The sequence below is a fragment of the Thermobia domestica genome, chromosome 8 (genome assembly GCF_964235325.1).
Source record: "Thermobia domestica chromosome 8, izTheDome1.hap1.1, whole genome shotgun sequence".
In the NCBI taxonomy this organism is placed as follows: domain Eukaryota; kingdom Metazoa; phylum Arthropoda; class Insecta; order Zygentoma; family Lepismatidae; genus Thermobia; species Thermobia domestica.
In genome coordinates this window covers 37,768,914-37,796,149 of record NC_137461.1, presented here as the reverse complement: position 1 = coordinate 37,796,149, position 27,236 = coordinate 37,768,914, and the positions used below count along the sequence as shown (strand labels likewise).

The 27,236-nt window shown below is 33.5% G+C and overlaps 1 long non-coding RNA gene across 3 annotated transcripts in view; it reads right to left on the bottom strand.

Moving 5' to 3' along the window:
- Positions 1-27,236, bottom strand: part of LOC145691651 (uncharacterized) — a 113,200-nt gene that overhangs the window by 50,684 nt on the left and 35,280 nt on the right. Inside the window, exons 1-3 of one of the 3 annotated variants that reach the window (XR_014132463.1) lie at positions 10,096-10,131; positions 6,086-6,236; positions 2,700-2,865 (exon numbers count right to left, since the gene is read on the bottom strand). This is a non-coding gene — a long non-coding RNA (uncharacterized LOC145691651). Of the gene's footprint in view, positions 1-2,699; positions 2,866-6,085; positions 6,237-10,095; positions 10,132-27,236 lie in introns of those variants that run through there. The other 2 variants (XR_014132465.1, XR_014132464.1) reach the window with 2 other exon arrangements.

Here is a 27,236-nt window from a genome sequence, read left to right as displayed (position 1 = left end):
GAAAATGTATATTTCTTATGTACTTTTAAGTATTATTTTTATCTAGGGGAAAAGGAGCTATTTAAAAAGGAACAAGCTATCAAGAAGAAGAAGAAGAAATTACATAAAGAAATAATTTAAATATTATACATTATATTGAGATTTTTCTTGTCGTTGCTATGACAACTTATTTATTTGGTGGCTATGGTAATGTAGAAAATATAGAACGAAGAACTATATTGTTATAGTTGGATGTATGTTATTTTAAGGTGACAAATAAGGTATATGCGAAAAGTATATATACAATCTAAGAGCGCATAACTGTGGTGCAATTTCTTTATAATATCGTGGACTTTATAAGTACTCCAAGTATATTTGAATCATAGAAGGTAACGAAAAGTAAACTAAGGTTACAAATAAAACGACAGTTACAAGATGTACTTGCCAATATTTAAGTTATTTTGTTGCAATGAAGTTAATATTTGGGTTGCTAAAGAGTAACGCTTCAAATGCAATTACTGTTTAAGTCATTTCAAATTTGTTCAAATTATTTGATGTTTTACTTAAGAGTGTACTTGTACAACCACAACAAATAAGGAGAGTAAACGAGGAGGTGGAAGTTTTGTATGTCATGCTTTTACAAGTAGTACATATGCTAAACGATCGACTATGTCCCATTGCCCTCTCACCACAGCCTTCTCCCAGAAAGAGGTTTGCTTCCTTCTCGTTCATCTTTCTGTATAATTAATTTATTGAAATTCCGAACAGCGAATTCTGACGTCACAGAAAAATCAGCTGTAAATGACTGTTCTATATTATCGCGAGTACTGACTTCAGAAAATATTGCAGAAATAAATGATTGAAAACTTCGGAACAACTTTTAAGTTTAACAATTCCTGTATGCAAATAACATAAACAAAAATCAACTATTTAGACAAAAGAAAACAACTTTTTTCCAAAAATCCATTTGACAAGGACTAAGTAAAGCGCAAGGGTTCATGATCATAAAATCGTGCTGTCGCCGTTTTTTTTCTTTTTGTATGAATATCAATATTCGTTATATTTAATAACGTCGACATAGTTAGACTTCTGTGGTTTGAAAGAATAAAATAAGAAAATCGAGCAGCCCGACGACTGTGATACAAGATCTATAATTTAACTCTTCACTACCAGAATGACAGAAATTCATCGTCAAATCTGTAAAGTTTGGTCCTAGCGCGACGAGCGATAGTAGTGCTTATATGGGCTGAGGCAATTTCAGGAAGACTAGAAGGATCTTGTAAATCTCTAATAGATCTCAAGTAGATCTAGAATCTTTGGTAATTGTAGATATCTAATAAGATCATATAGTTCTTTTTGATTCAGTAAATGATATTTCTTACTATTTTTCTCGAATAAAGATTCTTTAGAACTGACCTAAATCAGGTTTCGTTTCGCCGAATGCCTTTGAATTGTAGTTAAGGGAATAGAAAAATCCTTACTGTACGGAACATGTGCTCGGGACGACAATATATCAGGATAATGTAGCTGTCGTTTGCTCTTGTCCTTATTGAAGTAGACAAGTCGATCTCTTACGTAATGATAGCCCAATATTAGTGATGAATGAAGACCAGGTGCTAAAATATAAAAATATGAGGTACGCGATAATGAAAACGTACATGTCAAATATGGCTCTAGCTGTGAAGTCCAGATTTGTTGTCTGAGCATAGAGTAGTGATTATGTTGAACGGGTAGTGTTGATAGTAAGACGGAGTATGTGCAAGGGCATCAACTCTTAAGGTGGCGTAATAGGATAGATGAACATTTGTAATGCGGGAATGAATGTATCTTGTCCAGAGTGTAGCAACATCATCGAAAATGGTTGCAAAGTCTATGTGTTCATAGGAAATGTAATTTGGATATGGTAAACAAATCCGATATACTATTCAACCAGCATGGCGTTTATTAACTGCTGGGTTTTCGTAGAGTTTAGGAGAAGCGTGGTAGCAAGCAATTTGACCAAGAATGAAGAAAGGTTGGAGACAAACTAAGTATCTCTTATTAAGATCCGCACTCACGCCCTAAGTCATGTCCGCAGGGCGGCATAAAAGATTTAATCTACTTGACACTCTTAGAACCAGTTTCTGAAATTCAAGTTTCAAGTAAGATTGGGATTGAATACTACATCAAGGGATTTAGCAGAAGCAATTTGTCAAAGCAAATGCAGCTCAACTGATACGTGAATATCAATAAGAAATCTGCGTACATAGTTTTACATTTAGGTGGAAGGGAAACAAGCGCTTGCGTTTTCTCGGAATAGACAGTTAATTACCACTTCCTGCACGAGGTAAGAAAATTGTTGAGTGTCAGTGAAAAGCTTATGATGATCTGAAGCAAAGTTTCCCCAAGTGATAAAAGTGCATTGTGATTACTTAAAAGGAATTGAATGATACGGAGATTAAAAAAAGATAGAGTAGCTTTCAACTCCAGATTGATCACCGAAATAATTTTCCGTTTGACTACATCAGATTCTGCTCAAATCATACATACGGTGTCATTGGCATTAAATTAAAAAGTAGACACACGTTTCCTTGCTAATATTCAGAAAACTAAGGAATTGCTTTTGTTAACAGAAGTCAGAATGACTTTCTCAAACATTCAGCATTTGTGACCAGGTACCACAAGTATTATTATGTGATTCTCTATGTTTTGCATACAAAATAAAAATAATCGTACTCTGTTAAATAATGGTTCTTTATTTATGAGTCATCTATTTCTACACAGTAATATAGTTAGAGTCGAATATAAGTACATTTATAGTTTCCCTATGTTATCAGAAACATAATTTATCTTTATCCTGATTTTACACTGAATTGTTCCTTTTGGTTTAGCCCCAGAATGGGAATCCTGAAAAAGAAAATGTTTATTATTAATTGATAATTAATTTTATGAGAAAAGGGATATTTTTTTATCCAATTTAGGGGCAAATGATCGATATTATAATTAAAAGTCACTTATTGACTAATATATTACAACTTCTAATATTTATTTATTTATTTTAGTATTATTTTACGTGGCAATGTGAAGGCTAATCATGGCTTGTCTCCCATTTGATCATGCAATACAGTATGATTATTATACAATAATAAGAATAATATAATATGTATAAATATATAAAACACTCCCAATCATACGTACACACGCACACACACACACACACACACGCACGTGCACGCTTCATATCACATGCACACATAGATTACTTATATTACTACAAATAACCACATAATGTAGTCACATACATTTAGTGAACAAAAGAAATAAAAAGTAGAAAGTGTAAAAAATTTTTTTTTCCGATATTAGTAGACTTATGGACGATTTGCTCAACCGATTTCTTAAATAAGTTGATTGACTGAGATTGTCTTGTGTTGGATGGAAGAGCATTCCACTCACGGATAGTGGATGCAAAGAACGCATTCGAGTAGAATTTTGCGAATGTAGGGGAAGAGAAAGGAGTGCATTTACAGCTGATAATGTATTGGGATCGTGGTGAGCATTTAGTGGTTGCAACGCTGAAATAAGTAGGACGGTTGTTAAAAGCACAAAGTCTTAAATTGTAGTGTGAGTCGAGTGAAAACCACGTCCATCTGCAAATTTCAAAAGGCCCAGCTTTCTGTATTGTGGTTTTAAATGATTTGATCTTTTGAGATTATAAGCAAACCGTATAAAGGCATTTTGGATGCATTGCAAACGGTACCCTAATTCTTCATTTAAGTCTGACAAAACTACATCACAATATTCAAAGTGAGGGAATATTAGAGATTTTAAAAGTAGTAGTATTGTTTCAGTGGGTAGAATTTCCTTTAGTCTAGTGAGTGAATGCAAAGACCAGAACGCTTTCTAACATACAGCGTTAATGTGGGTTCCATTTATCTCTACTGTTGATGCATTCGTACGGTGCATTTGTATAAGTCGTTTAGAGGAGACGCAAATGTACTTCATTTGACCACAAGTAACGTGGTGCAAATTGTCAGTCATTTGTTCAATTGTGCTATCAAAGTTTCCCGATTGACCTCAGATATATTTTTGAAAATTACATGCGTATAGGTGAAACTTACAGTATTGTAAGACACAAGAAAGGTCGTTAATGTACAGACAGAATAAGAGAGGGAAGGTCACCTCCTTGAGGGACGTCGTGAGTGAGATTGAGCAATGCAGAAGAAGTATCGGTTGCGGTTACAAATTGCTTCCGTCCCTATAGATAATTTTTGGGCCATTTCACAACACCATTGGAGAAGTTAAATTTCTTCGCCAAGTAGAGCAAGAACAGTTACTTGCTTTCTATGCATTGCTATTCTAATGTCGTCAGTGACATAAATAACAGCTGTAGCAGTAACGTGGTAGTTTCTGAAGCGTGATTGAAACGGACCAAAGAAATTGTATTTCATTAGATGGGTTCGAATTTGATCACTAACAGTGTATTCTAATGCCTTTAAATGAGGAGATAAAATACTAACTGGCCGAAAAGCATTAATACTTGGGATATTACTTGTTTTGGGGAAAGCAAGGACTTGGCTCTTTTCCAAGCAGATGGAAAAGTGCAGCTCATAAGAGAACGATTGAAAATATTAGTGATGGAATTTAGTATAAAAGCAATTTTAAAATATAAATTTATAGTAATTTGGTCAGCTTCAGTAGCATTTGATTTTATTCTATTCATGACTTTCATGACTGTTAGAGGACTCACATATTCAAAGGAAAAAACGTTTTCTGTACATTCTGGACTATCATCATATGTAATTTTGGAATCTGTATTTTTTAAAAACTTAATGTCACAATATTTGTTATTAAGATCATCTGCAGTAAATTTATTGTTAACCATATTTTCTTTCCTACTGCTCTTGATCCCTAATATATTTAACTTTTTCCACAAAATTTTCGAGTTACCAGTACTGTTCGCTAGGTTCGATTTAAATTTAATTTTGGCTTTCCTAAATAAATGTGTATATCTATTTCGTAAGATTTTATATTTTTTAAAACTGTCGTCAGCCTGGACTGGATTATCTTTACGAGATTTCGTGTGTTGTCTATAAGAGGAATCGCGTTTAGCCATTAAATTTAGAATTTCTTTAGTTATCCATGGGGATACTGTCTGTTTCCAATACTGGTTGACAACCTGTCCAATTTGCAGTATTGTGCGCAATTGAAGATAATGAATAGTTCGTACTCAAAGAACGTGCAAGGACTTGAGAAAAATTTAAGATACAAAGTTAGTTTTCTTTATAACTTACAGTATTTTGTTGTTAAATATGAACATAATTAATATTTGTTTTTCTTAAAGAAAAGAAAGTAATTTTCTACATTTGGGAAATTAAAGTTAAATCATGTTATAATTTTTCAATATTTGTATCCTCAGTATGGAGTTCGAAAATAAGCAGACTAAATTATAGTAAAGTCCATTACTGCGAAGCTTTGCTACGAAGTTGTGTAGGAAATATTTCAGGAGGGAAACCAAGAAAATTGTAGGCAATAGTGTTTAGGACAATAATTGCAATGAAATGGTTGCAGCAGGCAGAAAAATACGAGAGAATAGTGGACAACTACTAACTAATGTTTGGTACCTAGTTTCTACTACTACGGGAGACATGAAGTGCTACGTTAAACAAAACCATAATTAGAAATAAGAAAATAAAATTTTAGCAAGAAGAAGAGTTTATTTGTGGATTTTAAAGTCAAGTGTTCGAAAAGAGACAGTAGTATTATTTTCATGTGGTTGATCGTACTTTACGGGACAGGAAAAAAGCACACAATGATATTACACTATACAGTTAAAGCTAATGATAACAATATTGATAAAACGAAGAGCTTACACTTTTATAATCATTTCGTATTGCTCTATTAATTCACAACAAAAACAGTGCGGCGTCTACGTTAATTCATTTCAAGAAAGCATTTACAAAACAAAAATATCTAATAGTTATACATATTCTATTAGAAATACAAAAATAAGTCGTTTCAATATACAAATAATATCAGCAAAGTTCTAAAGGGAATTGATTACTTTGAAGTTTTGAATTCGCTGTGAAAAGTAAAGTAAATGATGCACAAATATAATTATTTTACCCACCCCAATAATGGTATCCAAATCCGAAGGTGTCATCTCCTTTCAGATCATTAGCCTCCTTTGCCGATGTTGGTCTCTGTTGAAGAGGAATTGGTACTGGTTGAGGGTAGGCTACAGCAATGCATACAAACACTGCTACCAAAGCGAAAGTGACCTAAGGAAGGAAGATTCAATTTTTATATCTATTGTTATTGTAAACAACGCTTAAAAATATATAATTTTAATAAACCATTATAATTAAGAAAAAAGAAAGGTACAACTTCTGGACTAAAGTATTTGTTTTCAATATTGAAGTTCCGGTTCATACTAGAGAATAAAAATTGCAGTAGTTGTTTAAACAATATTGACTAGCCTAAATCATTAATTTGCATTACGTTTTTTTAAAGATTATAAGTAGTAATTATTTTTAAAGTCATATTTGAGACTTAGATCTTGCTTGTGCATAGAGGTGGTTAGATTGTTTTGGTATAAAAAAACTACTACTACTACTACATTCATTTCGAGTAAGTACATGAATATCTTGCAAATAACACATATATATTAATTAACAAATTAATATAGTGGACTACATTTGTTACTGTAAATGTGGGTGCAAGGTATGCATGTTCGACTTAACGAATACTAAGCAGTGTAAATATATAGATGAAATTAAAGGTGATTGCGCGTTTCTGCTGTTATATTAACAGCAATTCTTCGTCATTAGTATCCGAGGAATCATTATTGTAATCATCTATAAAGAAATTAAAGAAACACAAATCTCCGGGTGTACATGAAATTCCGGCTGAGTTAATTTTAGCTGGAGGCGAAAAATTGTGGAACAAGATACACAAACTCATTCTCCTTATCTGGAACAAGGAAGAATTGCCACAAGAGTGGAAAGAGTCAATCATTTTTCCAATTCACAAGAAAGGCGACAAAACTGACTGTAATAATTATCGAGGCATTTCTCTTCTGTCAACATCCTATAAAATCCTTTCAAATATTCTGTTAGCAAGATTGACCCCATACGCAGATGAAATTATTGGAGATTATCAATGCGGATTTAGACGAAATCGATCAATTATCGACCAAATATTTACCATTCGCCAAATACTCGAAAAGAAGTGGGAATACAATACCCCGGTACGTCAACTATTTATTGATTTTAGAAAGGCTTACGACTCGGTTAGGAGAGAAACATTATACAACGTTCTTACAGAGCTTGGAATACCGAGAAAGCTAATTAGATTAATTAAGATATGTTTAAGTTAATCCCAAAGTAAAGTCCGGGTAGGAAAATTTTTGTCCACGAGCTTCCACGTCGAAAATGGCCTGAAACGAGGAGATGCGTTGTCGCCATTATTATTTAACTTTGTGCTGGAATACGCCATAAGGAAAATCAAAGATACCAACCAGGGCCTAGAGTTGAACGGCATTCACCAGGTTATGGCATATGCTGATGATGTAAATTTAATAGAGGATGATAGAAGAACAGTAGAAATAAATGCAGAGATATTATTAAACGCTTGCAGGGACATGGGTTTAGAAGTAAATGCAGAGAAAACTAAATACATGGAAGTGCGTCGGGACCGTAATACGGCAAATTGTGGAGGCGTTAAAATATTAAATAATACTTTTGATAAAGTGAATACTTTCAAATATTTAGGATCAATATTAACAGACGAAAATCATATTCACGAAGAAATTAAATGTCGACTAAAAGCAGGGAATTCGTGTTACTATTCGGTTCAAAATCTCTTGTCGTCGCCAATTCTGTCGAGGAATTTGAAGCTTAAAATATATAAAACGATAATCATGCCTGTTGTTCTGTATGGTTGCGAAGTATGGTAGCTTACTCTGCGGGAAGAACATAGACTGAAAGTATTTGAGAACAGGATCCTGAGAAGAATATTCTGACCCAAGAGGAACGAGAATGGGGAATGGCGGAAGCTTCATAACGAGGAACTACATAGTTTATACGGTTTAACCAACATTGTTAGGGTCGTCAAGTCTAGGAGGCTTAGATGGGCAGGTCATGTAGCTAGAATGGAAGAAAGTAGAAACGCTTTCAAAGTCTTGACTGGTAGACCCATAGGAAAACGACCATTAGGAAGACCTAGGCGCAGATGGGAGGATAATATTAAGATGGATCTCGCAGAGATAGGAATACAAAGTAGAAACTGGATCCAATTAGCTAAGAATAGAAGTCAGTGGAGAGCTTTTGTGAACGCGGCACTGAACCTCCGGGTTCCATAGGCCATAGAGTTAGTTAGTTAGTTATTAATTAACAAAAACATGATCATTACTTAAGTTCATATTCAAATTTCTCATATGATTTGTAGAATTTAGAATGAATCTATAATTTCGTATTAAACTAGAATCACGAAACATTACAACCCAAAATCGTCCTTAAATAGACACACCAATTTGTTATGACAAATGACAATATGGTTTGCACAACAACTTCAGAAAGTGAGCACTACGTTAGAATTATTGCCTTTTTTACACTTACTTTGTTAAATATTTATATAACGTGGATAGTAAATCAATTTTTGAAACGTTTCGAATGGTTGCTTTGCTTGTAAACGTATTCAACTATTTTTAAGGTAATATTTTTCATATATGATAATCTTTAAAGTAAATTTTATCTTTAATTATTTTTAAATTTATTAACGCTTACTTAGAATTGTTACTGTAAATGTGGGTGCAAGGTATGCATGTTCGACTTAACGAATACTAAGCAGTGTAAATATATAGATGAAATTAAAGGTGAATGCGCGTTTCTGCAGTTATATTAACAGCAATTCTTCGTCATTAGTATCCGAGGAATCATTATTGTATATTTGGTTACAGGAAACAAAAATACTTTGTATGGTTGGTAATTAAAATAGTATATTAAGCTACTGTACATTTGTGTGTCTATACTGCTAATCATTTTATCTTACATTTATCTGTCATATCAGAGTAAGAATGATTAATTATGATCAGATATATTTCCAATTATTAAATCAACATTTCAATAACGCATTCGATCCGATTCCTTACTTGTATTCCTTTATTGAAATCATCAATTCAATATCAAATTTTATTCCCCATATAACAAAAGTCTTAATACATTCCAAAAAATATTTTTTGACATGGATTTAGAATTAGTGAACAATATTCGATGATCCGTATAGTTTAGGTATGTCGACGTTATCACAACGAAACGAAACTAACTTTTTGTCCGAAGAAATTTTTCAAACTGTGAGAATATTTTCATTTGGAGCTAGATAATAGAATGAGAATTATGCTAATATAAAATCATCTCTCAACATCGTTACACTATCTTAATACTATTTTCCTTTCGCTTTGTAAGGAATGTTAGAGCATGGTTCTTATTTTTTAAATTTTAAGTTTAAAGCTTTGCTTTTTCGAACTTTTCGAAGTTCTTTGAAAGCACTCTTTAAGCAACTTTTTTCTTGCTCAAGGCATGAATGATGTAAAATAAATAATTGCACAAAATATAACTAAGTCCCTAACAGTATGGCATATGGAACATGAAGTTTCAACACTACGTTAAACAAACTGTCTATTGACACTTTTGTTTGGCCAAGTTTTTCCTTTGATTTCTTATGAATGTGAAATTTATTTTAATATTGTAACTCATCTATACCTACATTTTTCTAATGATCTTTTTCGTTTTAATTGGCAATAGCAATTATAAAAGTGATCCTACTTTCTTTCATTACAAATATATAACTACCTTTCACTTTTTTTAAAAAGATAGACAAAGTTTGAAGTGATTTCTCCTCATGTATGGTATTCATTTGAAAGTTCTCAGTTTGAGATAGAAAATGTTATGTGCAGAGCTTACTACGTTACTTTTCAATTTCTCTAATTCACGTTCTTTTGCATGATTTGTATATTGGATTTATCATTAGTTAGAGAATTTTGTTCTAACGAATGAATTTAACTTTTGATATTAAAGACAATGCAAGTGTATAGAATGTTATAGACGAATTAAATATAGCTGTTGAATAAAAATACTTTACCTTTCCGATCATTGTAGACCCAATAGTTTCCCTTCCAATCACTGAGGATAACTGTTATAGATTTGATTGATTGCTAGCCTCTTATAGGTCAATCTAACCTTGAATTGTTTAATTTTTAGTCATTCACTTATCACATTAATAATCCAAGTAATACAATGCATCAGAATGTGTAATTAGAAGAAAAAAAAGTGACATTTCGTGATGCGTGAAGCGACACATAATACGCTACAAACTCAGTTTTAAAATTACTTTAGAACAGGAAATGGTGTATATAAGTTAGAAGAAAAAAACAAAGAAAGAATTGCTATGAACGTTATGATAATATTTCATGTGTGGTAGGTTTTAATGGTAGCAGCTTTCCGTCATTTTTACGAGCAATTCATTTTCTGGTAGAAAAACTTAACTGTTAAAGGTATTGGTAAACACTTGCTTAATTTGCTTAATTGATTATCAGTCAAATAAATCTGAACTAATTATCATGTGTTAATCACGTTTACTAAACATTTTCATCGTTGCATGCTTTCACAATGTACTGGTTTTAATGGGCAAATAGTTGAACAGTATAATAAACAAACCATATTTTCAACAATTTTTAATGTATTTGTGGGTGAAGTCTTATGCAACTCCTCACAGCAATACTCTATCTTGAACATTTATTCCATATTACTCTGCAATATTTCTAGATTTCGTCACACTATCTTCCGTGTGAGTCTCCTACGTCGGTTCTTGCCCCTTGGTATCCAGGTAAGATATTAGGCGTAATGAGTAAAGTTTTATGCATCATGTAATGCCATGTCACTTACTAATTACACTTTTGATATATTGTCTTTCTCGAATCATTTCATAAACACATGGTTCATTAAGGATTAATTAATTAAAGACTAGATTATACTATAACGGGCTCTAATACGTCAAACCTTGAAATGTTACTCCAAATTTTTGAAACGAAAACAATTGCAATGATTGGAAAAGTATGATATTCTATAGAAAAGAAAATGTTTTTACGTAAGAACTGTATTTCTTTAGTCTGCAAAATTTTGTACAGTTTTTCTTGAACAAATGGAAAACTAGAATAAATCGTTAGAATAACATATTCTAAAATATTATAACTTCACACAAGTAATCATGAAAAGGACGTGGAATAGAAAACTGACGAGTTCTATTGATAATTCTCAAATGATATTTTCAATTTGAAATATACAAGTTGTGGAAATGAATCAGGAATATTCCGCAACGAAATAATCGCTTTACAACTCATTCTAAATTCTGAAATAAGTCATGAGGCATTTATGTACAAGGCTGCCGATTTCTCTGTAATTGTTTTTTTGGGGGGGCATTCAGATGCAGAAGTTATATATATATATATATATATATATATATATATATATATATATATATATAAGAATTTTAAGACACATTGCAGTCCAATTATGCCAAATATTGTACATTCATAAATAAAATAAGGGGTCCCATATGAACTTTGGGGAACCCGGCCCCCGACTCCCCAGGATCGACGTTCTTGTTTCTGTAATATATACATAATGGAATAAAGTGGAAATGCTTTCATGACTTTAACTTAAAATTGAATTGGAAAGAGACCATTAGGAAGGTCTAACATCAGATGGGAGAACAACATTAGGAAAGACCTCAAGAAAAATAGGAATAGAAAATAGAACTGAATCCAGTTAGCTCAAGACAGAAGGCAGTTAAGCATTTTGTAAATGTAACATTGTACCTTCGGTTTCCATAGGCTGTGAAGGAACACGGTTAGTTTGTACAGCATATATACTTATTTCAGGTATTTTATGCTTTGAGCGAAATCTTTATAAAAGAACGTAATGAATGAGATTCAGTAGGCACTGGTTACGTATATATGTTAGAATGTTGTGCAAATAATGATTGTTCATTTCTGGAAGTGTTCGCAAAAAAGGACAATTTTAATCTTAACACCATTAATTATGATAATGTTCTATCATTGCTTCCGAGATGTAAGTAAACTTATTTGGAAAGAAAATGCAAGAGGTCGTAAGATGGTTGTTAAGTTGCAGTAGATTCTGAAAATATCCTTTGGCTTGAAAATGATCTTACAGCTTGAAAATGATCTTCGAAATTAGAAACTGAGTTTCGTGTCGGCGCGCAAAACTTTGAAGACTTTCAAATTATAAGGATTATCCCATTTTGAAACTGAAACTTGTTAATTTACTTATTCTGATTCAAGAAAGTAACAAATTCCCTAAAACAGTGGAAAGGACCATATAGCGTGGGAAATGGATAGCTATGATTAACAAGGGAACTAAGTGAAGTCTTACTCGGGGATCTGCATGTTATACATCGTTGGAAAGGTCACACCAAGTACACATCATCTGTGAATATTTTTTTGCACTTTTTGTCCGCCATATTTTATACATCTATCACACTGCATTTTATTTTGCACTTTTAGAACTTAATTCGTACTTCACAATAACGAAAATCTCTACCTATCTGCCTTCAGTTCCATAGCAATGTTTTGCAATTTGCCCGTCATCTTGAATCTACGTATTGAATTTTACAATTTGCTATCCGATTCATACATAGCGACGTCGATCATCAGTTCCAAATACCCAATTTCAGATCACTGGCTTGTATTTGTAATTTGTTTCCGCCAGGTTGGATCCGCTGTTTTGATTTTTAAATATTTGATGTCAGATTAATATTGAGCTACCTTTTACACTGACATCTACCGTGTCTCAAAACAATTGCATCACAGCTTTCTATTTTGTCCACGTTTACTTGTGTTTTGGATCGTGTCTTATTCGGAACTTCAAATAGTCGCTACGCCCCCTATAGACCCCATTCAAGCGAAGTATATCTCATTTGACGTGTACTCGGTGTAACCTTTCCAACGATATACAGGGTGTTTCAAAACAACACCGACACCGTTTCGGAGGTTATTCCTGACACAAAGATAAGACAAAAGGAATAGGCTAACCTGGATGCACAAATACTTCCTTTCGGAGTTATAGGCTGCTAAAAACAAAAAAATAAATTTCAAAATTCCAAAACTCCAAACCTATAGGACCTACCGTAGTCGGGTCAAGATTTCAATTAGGAATTAACATGTGCAATATCCAAAAATACATGTTTCAGCATCCTAAGGTACTCACGCAATGATTTTTATAGAGGTAGTTGGAGAATACTTCAAATTACTTGCCCGTAGGCAAACTCCCTGTATGAAAAATGCTTCTTTAGCACCTTCTAGAACTTTAGGATTCTTGAACGTGGATATTTGGATAGGGTATATATTAGTTCCTATGTGAAATCTTGACCCGACTACTGTAGGTCCCATACTTTTGAAGCTATGGATTTTTCAAGTTCAGTTTTTCAAGTTTTCGGCAGCCTATAAATCCGAAAGGAAGCATTTGTGCAACCATGATCGTTAATACATTTTGTCCTATCTCGGTGTCAGGAATCACCTCCCAAACACTGTCGGCGTTGTTTTGAAACACCTTGCATAATACATGCAGATCCCTGCGTACCACTTCACGTACTTCAATTGTAAGTCACTGCCACATATTAACATGTAAGCGGATTGACTGTATTTTTTTTACTGCTACTTTTCTACTTAAAGATAGAATGATAAATTGCTTATAATTCGTAATATAAGTATCGAGTACAAAATAGTTTTATAAGTATAAAATAGATTTCAAACAGGAATAACTTTCGGTATATTTCTGGATGGGAGTGGTACCCAGGAGGGGGCGCGGTGCGCTGATTGCAATGACTCATTACGCAAAACTTTCACTAGGCAGCTAGGTAGAGAAACATTACAGCAGCCCTGTCCAACGCGGTGCCCGCGGGCGCCATGGCGCAAGCCAAACATTTTCCTGGCGCCCTCTGGAATCGAACTCAAAATACGCTAAATTTCTTGTTTTCAACATTAGATTTTCTTTTATTTCTGTTATTTCATTTCGAAAATAGTAACTTGCACTTCTGGCTCTTCTGAACTCTGGGAAAAAGCATTCAACAAAATCGAAGAAATCGTTTAACAAGAGTTAATTTGAACATTTGTTACTTTACACTTGGATAAGGCTACCGCTACGCTATGGCAACCGCGGTAGTTTGCGTGCCTGCTGCTGGCGACGCTGTCTGTCTTTACCCGATCGTCTTTTGTCATATCGCACCTTGAAAAATTTCTATTGTGAGGATAGACTCGCTCTCTCTTGGGGAATACTCTTTGTGTGAACTCGTGTGTGTTGCGAAAAGTTGCAACTGTACTCGTGACTCCTTTTATTCAGTGCTTGTTTTTGCCATGGCCAAGAGACAAAGAACGTATAGTTTTAACTGTGAATGGGAGGAACAATATTGTTTTGTTGAATACAGAGGAAAACCGGTGTGCTTATTGTGCAATGGAAGTGTGTCTATTCTTAAGAAAAGTAATGTAGAGAGGCATTTCGTGACGAATCACAAAAACTTCGATACTGAATTTCCTATAAATTCTGAACTCAGGAAACTCAAAGTGAGAAACCTAAAATCTAAATTAACGCTACAACAAAATGTGTTTCAAAGGCCTGTTCAACAAGCTACTAACGTAACAATTGCCTCTTTCAAAGTGTGTTATGTGTTAGCTAAAAAGAAAGAGCCTTTTAGTGATGGTGAAGTAGTGAAAGAAGCAATGATTAGTGCCGCTTAATCCCTGTTCGATGGACACAGAGATAAACATACAATCGTGTCTTTCATCAGTGCACTCCAGTTGTCTCACCAGACTGTTGCTAGAAGGGTGGAGCAGATTTCGAATAATCTGCAAAATCATTTGCACCAGGACTTGCAATCGTGTGATTTTTTTTCGCTCCAGTTAGATGAAAGTACTGATATGTCCAACACTGCTGAGTTGTGCGTATTTACTAGAATGAGTTTTGATGATTTCACGGTGAAAGAGGAATTTCTCAAATTGCTGCCACTTCATGGGCATACTAGGGGGGAAGATATATTTAACACCTTTCAAAAGTTTGCTAAGGATATCCATTTGCCTCTTTCTAAACTTGTCGCAATAACAACGGATGGGGCACCTTCTATGACTGGTAGGAATAACGGGTTTCTTGCTCTTTGTGCTAAGGATGAATCATTTCCAACATTTCTGTCTTACCACTGTATCATTCATCAGGAAGCTTTATGTGCAAAAGTTTTAAAATTCGACCATGTCATGAAAATAGTAACTCGTGTAGTAAATTACATTAGATCATCTTCCACTCGTCACCGATTATTCAAATTTATTTTGAATTTATTAGATGCTGAGCATGGTGACGTCCTTCTTCATGCAGATGTCAGGTGGCTGAGTAGGGGCAAGACACTGGAACGATTCTGTTGTCTTTTGTATGAAATCACGGACTTTCTTAAGTCATCTAAGGGTCAGTATTATCATGATCTCGATGAAAAATCATGGTTGCTAGATTTAGCTTTCTTGGCAGATATCACTTTCAAATTAATGAGTTAAATCTAGAATTGCAAAGGAAAGGCCATAACATTTCAGCCATGATAAGTACAGTTAATGCTTTTCAAAAGAAAATGAAGCTGTGGATTGCTCACTTAAACAGGAATTTCCTTTCTCACTTTCCAAACTTCAAATCTATGGTGGAAAAGGTAAATTGTGTTGGTTGTGATCTTACAAAATTTTAAAAGCATTTTTAAATTCTTATTCTTAAGTTTCGGAACAGATTTGCCCAGTTTGTAGCACTTGAACCAGTGGTTCTGTTCGTCAATAATCCATTTGTCTCTGTTGATGTTATTGATCTTGGTAGTAAGACATGTGAAGTGTTTCGAAATTATAATCTTGAAGATTTAGAACTTGAAATCCTAACTATACAAGAAGATATAGTTTTGAAATCTTCCTATGCAACTTGTACTAATATATGGATTCTAACGGGCAGAGTAAAATACCCCCTTCTGAGCAGTGTTGCTAAAAACATTTATTCCTGCTTTGGCTCAATTTATCTTTGCGAAGTCGCATTTTCTGCCATGAACATGATCAAAAATAAGTACCGAACCTCCTTGACACCCTCTCACCCGGATGACGCAATAAGAGCAGCCTGTTCCAGATACACACAAGATTTCCGCCAACTGGCAGCAAACGTGCAGTGTCAGTCTTCTCACTAGGTATGCATTAATTTTCAAAATAATAATAATAATAGTGATGATGATAATATTAATAACAAATAAATAATAAATAGTTGCTGTTGTACTAGTAGCAGTAGGCTTATTTCTATAGTAGTTTCGTATTTTTTTCGAAAGGCGCCCGCACGTCGGAAAACAGGAGCCAGTTGCGCCCGATAAGGTCAAAACGTTGGGCAGAGCTGCATTACAGTGTCGAATGACCGGAGATCGCCCAGCGGAGATCCAGAAAGTGGGCGCGGGGCTCGCTCGATTCTCCAGGATGAGTAAGATATATAAATTAGTCGCTAATGAAGCGTTTCTTCAAAGGCTGTGGAAAAAAGTTTTAACATTTCTCTGAAAAGGAATATTCTGAGTTGAGCTGATTTTAACGTCCCGTTCAGCAATGAGGCTATATGAGACGTGGACCTACTGATTAACGTGGAATCCGAACCAAGTGAGTTCCCGCAGGAATCGAACTCGTGTCTCCCACGCCAAAGGCGCGTACGCTAACCGCTTAGTCACGAAGGAGGTCTCTGAGAAGGAACATTCTGAGTGCAGTCTCCACTCATTGCAGATAATGTGTGAGTTTCCAGTTCACGATAATCCTGGATTCTCTCATGTTGATTAACATGGCTTTCTTCAATGCCGTCTACAGAAGGGAGGAGATAAATGCGTATTATGAAGCACTGCAGTTTACATTTTTAGTTAGCGAACCAAATATCGAAATTGTCTGAAGTTTATTTTTCAGACCTGCACCCCCGCTCTTCAAAAATTCCTGGATCCGCCCCTGGTATCGGCTGTTGCCAATTAATTGCTAATAGTCAGCGTAAATTTAGAAATATTTTCAAATGTTCTCTGCATAAGGAACACTTTTCCATATTATCTTTTCTTTCGCACTTTTACTGTGCGTACTGGAGCAACCGCTCTACTCCCTCCATTGTAGTTACGTCACTTATATTCATACTAAATTTCAATGAGTACATAATTCGGGGGCTGAAATGTCGTCTAGCGAAGTTGAATCCATAACTGGGAACACCTCGCCGATTACCATTTTGAATCTGATATTTGCTGAAAAATAGACGAACAAACAAATAGTCATTCAAAATTATTTTAACTACTGACCATATAGATATATGCTATATTTCTTTTGTGAAACCAGATGTTCGATGATGATTCATCGAATACTATGGACGAAAAAAAAATGTAAATGGGATATTTGAACAAAATTGCATAAATCAATATTTACTTGGTGTGGAAATTTTAAAATTCTCAATTTTTCATTAACACAGTCATTTGTATATAAATAATATTCTCATCTAAAGAAAGAATTGTAAGTGTTAGTACATTGATAAATAATTATAGATAAGAAGTTACATGTGAAAAATATTACAGTATAGATTTTCACATACGATTACAGAGGAAAAAAGAAAACATTTCGAGAAGTTTGAAACATGTTTAGTTTTTGCTTCTCATATCTATTTAAAGAATAATGTATATTAAAAAAAATAATAACAGAATACAACTTAATCTCTTATATTTCAAGTTGTCCTAAGATATTTATTGGATCTCTTTTGTATCAATACGTCTTGTATTAATAGCAACTTGAAGCTTAATTGACGAAGAGACATTCCATTTGTTAAAAAATAAGAAAGAACAATAGGAAAGTATTTAATTGAACAGGTTATCGTAGAGGAATTTTTTTCTCTAGTGTTTGATATCTCACGTATAATAAATTGTACATATTGTAATTTGTATGCGTTGTCACCGTCAGTTACTTTCGTACTAGATCTAGTACGTTCACCAACAAATCTAGTACCTTTCTCTTGCAGTACGAAGAATTTCAGAAATCAATTCTAAACTCCGTTAAGGAAAAGTTGAAACATTCTTCAGCTATATATTTTGCTATTTGTGATCAGTTAATCGATTTAGGAAAATCTGCTAAAGGTGCATAAATATTTCCAGTGCTTTTTGTTAGTGGGAACTCCTTTGTAAATATGGAAAAGTGTATTAAAAAACAAACTGGATGCTATATTATTATAAACACTGAAGTGAAACTATACGTTAAGTGATGAATTAACACAAATCTTAAATAATTCTGGGACTTACGTGAACAACTGCTACTTCCATTATAATGACGGATAACTACAGCTGTTCAATTCGTAGGTACCTATATTTAGGTCACTTTTGACTTTTGCTTTCCATATTAAGGGTTTCGGGAGAAAACAGGTCGTTGTATATGGATTTCGCACTGTAACTTATAGCTTATTCTATTGGGGAAAGTATAAACAATAAAGTGCCAAAAAACTAAGGGTTAAAACTAATTAATAACCACAGTAAATAATACTACACATTGAGTGATTCGTTTAAACAGTAGACTATTAAGGAATTCAGCTCGATTTTTTCAATAAGCCCATTTTAAGATATTGTTCTCTTTTCCCGTCATCCTCTATATTTGTCATACTTAATTTAATTTAGTGGTTTTATAGTGAGTTCTAACACGACAATTAACCAGGGATTCTGCCAGAATTTTTTGTTTCGGGATGAAAAGTCAAAATTGGGACGGGGTATGTGGCTTGCACGGTTTGTATTGAATTTTGCCTGTAAAAAAATAAAATTTCGGGTTCTTTCAAGAATGTAAGGGGATACTCCCCAACCCACAGGAGAGGGGGAGATGCTGGAAGCCTTCCAATAAGATATTATTATCGTAAAATGTTATAAATAGATTGAAGCGGGACCAGATAAAAATTTTAGTACTTTTTCTGCAAATCTAGTACTTTTTTCTGCATTAGTTAGTGCGAAATATTTTTACTGATTGGTCATACTCTTTTTAGTGTGTTTCAACAGCAGTATTTATAAATACATAATATAATCACATTCGTAAATGACAAGAAATAACTAGAATTATTAATTAATATATGTATTATATGAAATATAGTTAATCAGTCATTTGAAATACATGTAATATTTGGTTTAAATAAACATGATTAAACAAATAAATATAAAAAGCGACATGCAAACTGTAATAAATATAAATTGAAAAGAACGTATAAAATTAGCAACAAACATAATCTGAAGTACGTATTGTAAATTCGTTTCTTAGACTTGTCATTGATTTTAAAACAAGCCCATGAATGTTATTATAATATTGGGTACCACTATTGGGGTGAGTAATGTGCAATGATATCTATAATATTTTGCTAGTTACGGACATAGTTCATTAACTCTATTGCAGTAGTTTCAGCCTATGTTCCTATACTATCCAGGGGAACAATAATAAAAAAAGTCAGGGCTATACCCGTCTATGTACGTATATAGTAACACGATCATATTTGTGTGTCCTTTAATTCTCACAATATAATTCCAAGGATTAAAGGTAATCATCAACTCAGTTTAGATTAGATTTTTTTCCTAAAGTTACTCACATAATGAAACATTTTTCCTCTCCACATGAATGTATATATTAGATACTATTGTCTTCAATGCTCTGTTGAAATGCATTAAGACAAACGCTAGTAATAACTTTACTAACGAACAAGGTCTCTTCCTCTATCTGTTGTGAATTTGTAGAGCAATATCCAATGATTCTCGGAGTATAAACCCTTCAGAATACTCTTTATACACATCTTGTAAGTTGTAAGGAATAATCTATTAATCTTTCATGTCTGCTGCGAGGCATAGTATTATTGTGCGCTAATTTTGTCTTACTGGTATAGTATTTTGCTTCACATTATAAAAATAAATAAATAAGTAAATAAATAAAATCAGTCTGTTGTTATTTATTTCACTTCATGTTTTTATTATTATTAGGAACTAGGAATCGAAAACTTGTTGCCGTTTATTAATATTCCTCTCCTAACTCTGTATCTCATGTGAACCGCTGCATAGCTGCTCTAATAAAAATATGTTAATTTTAATGAATACATTTTAATTTTTTTTTCAGTTCCAGACACAGTGTTCATAGGGCGATAAGTTCAGAAAATAGTCTTTAGTAATTAGTCTATGATTAAACTACGTACTGATGATACGAATACTTAAGAATTATAATACAAAATAAGAATGAATTTTAAAACATTTCAAACTTGTTTCCTTTTTTTGAGAGAAACAGATATATTAAATATGCTCTCTCTCTCACACACAAAAAGTACCGTCCATGGAGGCGATCAGGGCCACGGGGACGCAAAATTTGGGAGTAAAAAAGGATATACAAAATGGAAGGAAAAAGTAACAAAAAGTGCTCAAAATCAAGGAAAAGAAGGGTTTAATTTTTTGGTTTTTTCTTGCGCTTCGCGCCAACCGTGGTGTCGTTTGGCGGCTAGTCCGTCAACTTCAGTCATACACATGGGGGAGACTGCCGTCCTATACGCTCGCCCAAGGCGCTGATTTTGCACGGCACGGCACTGTAAACAAAATATGTTGAAAACCTCTGGTTGTTACATCGTAAACCGCTTTAATTTGCATATTCCAGTTTCCTCTAATGAACCTAATACGCTAAAGACACAAGATTGTCATACAATAAATAGGACATTGTTGTGAATTCTACTGTAGGCTACGTGTTTAATCTTTCTGTTTGTTTTCTTTTCCTCGCTCTTCCCGCTTTTTCCTTTTGTAATTCTGACAATTTACTTACCATTAAACAAAAATGTATATTTGTTGAAGTATTAAAATTTTACAAACATTTTCTTTTTCAGGATTCCCATTCTGGTGCTAAACGAACAGATGTGAATGGCAAACCAGATAAACAATGCCACTCCTCTTTTGAGTGAATCTTGAAATTGACAAAGATATGCTTTAACTATACTACTTTGAAGCATTAGATGAGACTCAAATATATAATTCAGTACTTGAGCATCTTTTTTATTTATTTCTAAAAAGATAGAGATTCACGTAGCCTAATCACTCATGCTTTATTTTAGTGATTTTGTGACGATGTGCACGTCTCCTTTTGATTACTTAGCTCATTTTATTCTACATAAAGATGAGATCTGCTCGCACTATAAGTTAGTGGGTGTCATAAAAGTAATATAATCAAATTACACCATGATTCTCATGGGAAAAGTGGATTAATCTAGGGGAATGACAACATTATTTCTAAAAAGTAAGTTTATTATATAACTAAAATCGAAATATACAATAACATTTTATTGAATGATTCAACAAAGGTGACTTGATATCTGATAGTTCATTTGATAGATTGATACCTTAATTTAGTTCGATTAACAGGCAAGATATTCAAATATTTAAGTTATTGGAGATGGAAAATGAAATACAAGTATGCGACAACAGTTCTTAATCTTGAAAGTTTTACGGTGGGCAGGCAAATCATTTTGAAGTGTGATATGACATCCCTATAAGTGAAATTGGTGTTATGTTAATTTCTGTTACATACCTTGACTGGAGTCTCGTATAGCTGTGTAACAAGTTGCTCGTCGATGAACTTCGTACTGATGTCCGAATCAACCCGCTAACAGAATCAACAACAGGAGGCCCTTTTTAAGTATTTCCAAGGGACACACCCATACCGCATGATAATCAGACCATACATTGCGCCAGTTCCCTAAATATGGAAACCTATTGCCCTTTTGCCTTCTCATTGGTTCTTAGCAAGTGCCGCACCCAAAATACGATGCATAATACATATACACGTGTACAGATGATGCAATGTCATGTATCATAGCATTTTCCAAACATCCGTAATTACTGACTAATATTCCTCTCATTATTGCGTCGTTGAAGTTATGATTGAGTTTGTATCCTGTTAGATTACTATCAATAACCTTCCTGAGTAAACTTCCTACAAAATTGCACAGTGATGGCAATGTTAGTTATCTTTATCATTTTATTCATTTCCTTTCTTTCGTTGCTAGCACTAAGCAACCGAAGAGGAGAAAGATGTCTAATAATTCCAAAATTTCAACTTCACTCAAGTAAGGGCAAAGATAACCATATTTCGACTTCATCGCCACATTCTCACTGCTTCATAATTTTCGACTCTGAAAATTACCAAGAAGTGAGCGAGGCATGCTCGGAACGTGGATAACACTTATGAAGTGACCCTCGTAGAAGAGAATTTTATTTCAATATTCCTAACAGTATGGTTTAAAAGAAAGGGGGATATGATGGCAAAGCACTATGATTAATAAATTATAGTTATATCATTTAAATAGTAAATCGAGCAGTCGCATGGTTGCATTTCATCGATACCAACTATAATCATTTTTCTTAGATTAAAATCTGACAATATCGAAATGACAGAAGAATGATGCCTCTCTAAGGTTTAAATTAAAGTCAATCAGAAAGCATGACGAGAGACATAAATACACTCATTGAGACACGATTGATCACTGGAACAAAATTACAATTTTGCTAGTGAAAGCAAGAGTATAAAACATTAATATACAGAAAGCACAAATGAGTACAATTCAAGGACTTCAAAATGCAATAGGGTGTGTCATAACAATATCAAAGCAATAGTAGCTATTAATACAAACAAAAATTAATACAAACAAAACAAAAATTACTTCAAGCAATTTACATATCTTCATATACAAATGTAATAATCTCATACATATATCTGATAGGTTCACATGCAAAAGCCTAATTCGTTCGATTAGAACGAAGACAATGAATATGTGCTCCAGGACTGGTTGTTTAAAGTTAAATTGAACAGAGAGGATTACATCCGAAATAATAATGTTACGATAATGACAAAATAGTAAACCCTTTTCTACCTTAAGCACTCATATAACTTATGGAATGTTATTATAGTCTATTATACACATGATTTGACTCTACAACATTGGCTTACTCGTCTCAAGGACTTACTAAACGACTTATTAGTTTCGCCTATATATATCCTTTGAACAGTTAGAAAGTCGAATTCCAAGTGGAGTTGTGGAAAAGAATTCAGATTAACTGACTAAAACAATTGAAAAATTAGCAAAAGCGATCCATTGGCATGGAGTTAGTTACAATTACTAAATAAGGAGTAAAAGAACTAAAAGAATAAAATTAAGACTAACGAAATAGGGTTCCATTTCTAAAATAATAATAATAATAATAATAATAATAATACTGTCATAAGCACATTTCGAAAAGTGGCACAATGTGGTAACACCTCTTTCTACTAAATTAATTGAGATTCTATTAATTATTTTTAACGTCTATTTTTAATCATACAGTATACAAACGAAAACAATGTATCTATAAGGGCTTAACAATATAATTGAATGTATTGAATTCTATTTGTAAAATAATTCAAGATTATACATGTTTAGCATCTACATAAATCATGGGTAATGTTACCTATGAACAATGGTAATTTATTATGATTAATTCTCTTTGGTTCTAGCCATATTATAGAATCTGTGATTATAGTCAATTTCGCAAGAGTCCTATAATTGAAATCAAATGTATATTTACAATATTGCTGATCAATTGAGATTTAATGCAAATAATATAGACAGATTCAGCTGTTATGCGTAATAAACAATGAATAACATTAATGTAAAATCCAAATTTCCCCAAATTACAGGGAAAATACATCACAGTTAATGTCAGTGTGGGAAGGAAACTAACATTTTTGTAATTGAATTAATTATCGATTGACACCAATCTCTCTTGAGAGATAGGGCCTTAGAAAATAATTATAAAATCGGCCCGGCATGATGATTCAAGGGATGACTACTATAATTTCTTCTTGTGGTTCTTAATCCCTTAGGAATTTATATCGGAACTTAATTTAAAATAAATTAAATGTATCTAAACTTGCCCAAAACAACAACAAAAAAAGGAAAAAAAACATTTAGCAGAATCGGCCCTGAGTCAACATGTCGGTGAAACTACAAGTCAACATTGGAACCTTTTTTCGTTATAATTGGTTTAATTTCAAAACCGAAATAGGGAAGGTGAGTCTCTCTCTTTCTTTTCTCTTTTGGTGTGTTTTCTTTCTCGTATTATATATATCATTTTTATTTTTGACTAAAGCGTTCATTAAAGAGCGAAGAAGGACAGAGAATTCCTTTTATTATGTATTATTCGGGGAGTCCGGGGAATCAAGCTAATACTCATTTGGATTGGGAATATTCACATCTAGTGGTCCTTATTTCCAGTAGAAATAGCAAGCGAAATGGCAGGTAACCCGATTTTTGCCAATTTTAATCATTCATATTTTATTAATTTCTCGGTGGCATTAAGGAATATTGCCACAGGCGATTATTCATAATCTTAAATTTAAACCGCAGGCATTTCCTGTTTACTGGCTCTAATGTGCATAGGCAGGAAGCGTGTGCCACTTCGTCTAGGAAAACGTTTACAGAATTTTCAACTGAATAAGAAGTAATTCTATATTCCTTTTTGTTTTTACTGTTGGAATTCACAAGAATCAGGGGCTTAATTGTGAGTGTTATTGAGTTTTCATAATTCGCAAATAAAGTGTCGGGTTAGATACTCCTTATTCGAATTATTGTTCTAAGGATAACACCATACATCATATAAGGAAAGTAATAGGTGTCTCATTCTTTTTGGTCTCTTAATACAGCTGATGGGCGGACGCCGGATATTTTGTATTATGCAAAGCTTGTGACCACGTAGTCAAACGTTGGTAATTCGCGGATTGACATGCACATCGTAGTTACTCTTATTCTTGAGAGTCGCGAAGTGATCGTAATGTAGGTGTTTGTGTGAGTGTTGTTTAAGTAAGAAATGCATATTAAACGCAAGTACACCAATTCTTACTAAAATATAAGAGCGTGTTTAATACTACGGGTAGTTAGGGATTTAAATCATTTTGGAAATATTATAATCGCGTCGGCGTGATTTACTTCAGCATCCTACCTATGGATTACCATCGGAAAAGTGTCAAGTGGTAAGTAGAAACTATATTCTGACATAGTATAATACCACATATTATAATACTCTAAACTTCAATATAATGCCACGTTTTGAATGAAATACGCCACTGAAATACACCACTATACACCATTAAGGGTAATTACTTCCTGGAGTTGTAGTCTGATGTCCGAAGTACAGTAAGGACTTCCATGCAAAAAGGGGAGGGGTTTCCAAATTTTACTTTTCTTAGGCCTTCTTCCATTTATCAAGGAACAGAACTCGCACTCAGAAGTCAATTAGATCCATGAAAATAGAATAAAACACGATTAGTTTATAATATACTATTTTCAATTAAAAGATTTAAATAACGAGTAAATAAATAATAATGTAATTTTCCATCCAACTAAAAGACTGATATGATACACCATAGTATAAACAGAATTTTCTAACGCAATATTGATAAAAATTATATAGATATAGCAAGTAGTAAAAATAATGAACTCATAGTAAGGAAACAAAATTAAAAGAAAAAAGTATTTAGAGTAAAGAAAAATAAAATTCTTTGCAATAGTAAATGGTAGTTACAACGATTAGAAAGTCTTTACTAGTATAAGGAGGGAGCGTGTCCAATATTGAGCGCACAAGAAATACGCATAGGAAGCTATGCAAGTAGTCACAGTGGAAGTAGTGGTATTAGAAGAAGGTATTCAAATAATACTTGTAATACTTGTTATATACAATAATTGTTATAGGAAGAGTAATGAGGGCAATTGTTATGTAACATGTACATTCTTCAATTGAGCGTAACGAATTTAAGTAAGTGGGGATCAAAGGTAATTTACGCGGGGAATCGAAAAGTAAATAGCTTATATATACTCATTAGTATTATTGTTTAACTTAGATGACAGTACAAATTATATGTATTTTATCATTGTTATTATTATTATTATTATTATTATTATTATTATTATTATTATTATTATTATTAGTAGTAGTAGTAGTAGTAGTATTGCTGATAACAGTTGAGTAAGGAAGTAGATAACTTACTTCCGGAATGCAGAAACTATGCAAGAGAACATTATTACATAATAGCAGATAATATTGTTATGAAGTAAGATCGTTGAGAAAAAAAACAATATTTGATTTAACAAATATGAAGTATATAACAATATTTTATTTAATAAATATGAAATACATAACAAAACATATACTTGTTTGGAGAGAGACCTTTGGAAAAGGTACAGAGCGTTGCAGGATTAGGCCGGAAATAGACCGGAAAAAAGTAAAGGGGAAAGAAGTCGTCCTAGCTTCGTAACAGAGTACTATACCTACATTCATGCCAATCCAAAAAAATAAAGAGGAGGGGGTACACAGGTATTTCGGGAACCGGTCAAAACCGATCGTGCGGGCGTTTTGGCCGTTCGTGCGTTTGGGGGATTTGTTCATTTGTGTGGCGGTTATGACCGATCGTGTGGGCGTTTTGACTTTTCTTGAGTGTGGGGGTTTTGGCTGTGGAGGTTTTGACCGTTCGTGCGTTTGGGGGATTTGTCCATTTGTGTGGGGGTAATGACCGATCGTGTGGGCGTTTTGACATTTCTTGAGTGTGGGGGTTTTGGCTGTGGGGGTTTTGACCTAGACCCGGTATTTCGGGGCTACCTATAGTGCTTACGCAAACGGTGAATTGTGAATTGTCATCCATCTGCAATATTTGTAATACAATATTGTATGTAACTATAATACTTTATATAGAATATACTATAATGTTGCATTGCATTAATACAAACAAAACAAGACGTAATTACTTACGACCAGTGGCAATTAATAGAGACTTTATCTGTAAAAGGAAGAAAAACATGATTATACAAAATTAAGATTGTTGTCGCTCGTGTTTTTTTCTTGTCTTTGTTTTTGTTTTCAAATGACAGCTACGTTCTCACTGCTTCATTATATAATGTTCTAGAGTAAATTAATACTAATAGAATTATGGAATTAATTACTAATAGAATACTAATAATGAATTGCATCTGCTTATAAAGGTAGTAGGCTACTACCTGAATAAGATAGGTCGTCAGTGTATATAAAATTTATAACCTATATTTGCACATATCATAAAAATGAGAGTTCCTAATATAACTAAGGAATAACTTATACTAAGCTAACGGAAACCAATAAGGGTACATACAATG